The 2,221-nt window shown below is 34.6% G+C and overlaps 1 pseudogene; it reads right to left on the bottom strand.

Annotated features, from left to right (window-relative positions):
- Positions 1 to 1,191: 1,191 nt before the first annotated feature.
- On the bottom strand, positions 1,192 to 1,720 carry LOC149167643 (ubiquitin-ribosomal protein eS31 fusion protein-like; annotated as a pseudogene).
- Between the last annotated feature and the right edge of the window lie 501 nt (positions 1,721 to 2,221).

Genomic DNA, 2,221 nt, shown 5'->3' with positions numbered 1-2,221 from the left:
TAGAAAGAGGTCATGGTTGATGAAATGGCATCTTTGCACAAAAAATAGGCTTGGGATCTGGTGGAGTTGTCGGCTGGAAGGAAACCCATTGGCAGCAAATGGGTGTTCAAGAAGAAGACAAATGCAGAAGGAAAGGTGGAGAAATACAAACGGTTGGTAGAAAAAGGTTATTCCTATGTGCTGGGAATTGATTTTGGTGATATTTTTTCTCCTATTGCCAAGGTAGCTTCTATTAGATTACTTCTATCTGGTGTTGCTAATTTTGATTTTGAGTTAGAACAGATGGATGTGAAGACAACATTTCTTCACGGGAAAGGAAAATTTTAAGAACCACCATAAATTTATATGTATAATAAATGGGTGAATCCCCATGATACATAGGAAAAATGGGAGGAGAATCTCTCACCGGATTATATTATCTTGTAAAGTCATGGCGAATCTTTCACTGAATTATAAAATCTTGTAAGATCTTGGAAAATCTTTCACTGAATAATAAAACATTGTGAAGTCTTGGCGAATTTTTTGTTAAAGTATGAAACCATATATGATAATAATAAAACATATTCATTAAACTGTAATATACTAACATACATGTTTGGAAAAAAGAAACATAATTTTCACTTCCTACAAACAATGTTGCAAGTTTTAGTGGCCATGTTTGTCATGGTAGGAGAGATTAATGTTTTCTCTACCACTTTTGTGAAGCTACCACTTTTTCCAAGCTATCAAATTTCTTTCTTATTCCATAGAATCCAACTGCGTGATAAAAAAAAAAAAACACATCAAGTTTGTTTACCCCAACACGCCAACAAGTATCAAGCCCCAACTATATAATATAATGAATTAGTAGGTATCCCAAAGGCCTAATGGGGATCTAATGGAAAGAAGTGACCATTTTCAGAAGCCTTCAAATCAATATATAAATATATAAATGTAGATTTATTATTATTTTAATTGGAAATCTTCAATTAAATAATAAAATTTAATTACATCTCTCCTAATCTAAATTTCTTATTAGCATAATTCACTACCTTCATACCATTTTTTTTTTTTAGTTTAAAGTGCTTACTCACATTTACATGATAAATAAGATTAAAAAAATAGAGAAACAATATTTCTCAGACTAGCAAGAATACTGATCTCAAACATTGAAAAATTAAATGTTTTCGCCCTCCATCTAAAAAGCCCATAAACCCTAATAACCCTAAAAATTATTCATCACCTTTCTGGTAGACATATGTAAGCCCCAACTTGCCACAGTAATGCCTGTCAAAATGATTGGCCATGAAGGTTCCTGCCCCACACTCCTGGTTAGGGCACTCCTTACCTTGCCCGAGTTGTCAACCTTGTAATACTGCAAAACAGTGAGCTTGATCTTCTTCTTCTTGTGCTTGAGCTTCTTGGGCTTCGTATAGGTCTTCTTCTTTCACTTCTTGGCACCTCCCCTCAGTCGGAGGACTAGACGCAGGGTCGATTCCTTTTGAATGTTGTAGTCGACCAGTGTCCGGCCATCTTCCAGCTGCTTTCCCGCAAATATCAAGCACTACTGGTCAGGCGGAATACTCTCCTTGTCTTGGATCTTAGCCTTCACATTGTCGATCGTATCAGAGGCTTCAACCTCTAGTGTTATTGTCTTACCAGTCAATGTTTTTACAAATATCTGCATCTTGGACCATCAACCAACTTCCTTTCATCGCAAACTAGCCTTCTACTCTGCTAACCCTTACCTTCATACCATTTTTAACAGCATTGTAACATGTTGATTAATTTCCTTTTTGGTGCACAATCTCTGCCTTTTAGGAAAATATGGTGCAGTGACCCAACCCCTACAGATAATTACGACAAACTAAGAATAGCAGAGAAGATGAAAGGTTGTACAAACCAGCATATTTTTCAAACAACTAATCCAAGATCAGTACCTTAACTTTTTCATGAAGATATCATATTGAGAATGTTTGAAAAATGGTGGGAAATCTGGCAACAACTATCTATCTTTTGCGAGGGTGATGCGGAAAGAGTTAATATCTCATTGTTTTGAATTTTTTTTGTTAAAACAGAAAAACCAATATTAATGGAGATATCAGTATTTTTTACTAAATTTTGTGAAGTGACTAAATGTAGCTTTAACCATTCACTTTAAGATTTTTTTTACAATATAATTTCCTAAGTCTATTTAATATCTTCATTATCATAAAAACCAACCTATATCCATCTTAACTCC

Source organism: Pinus tabuliformis, chromosome 5_1 (assembly GCF_031772625.1).
Source record: "Pinus tabuliformis cultivar Carrire ecotype Pingquan chromosome 5_1, CPIR1, whole genome shotgun sequence".
In the NCBI taxonomy this organism is placed as follows: Eukaryota; Viridiplantae; Streptophyta; class Pinopsida; order Pinales; family Pinaceae; genus Pinus; species Pinus tabuliformis.
The sequence above is the reverse complement of the archived record's forward strand: the minus strand, read 5'-3'. Positions and strand labels throughout refer to the sequence as shown.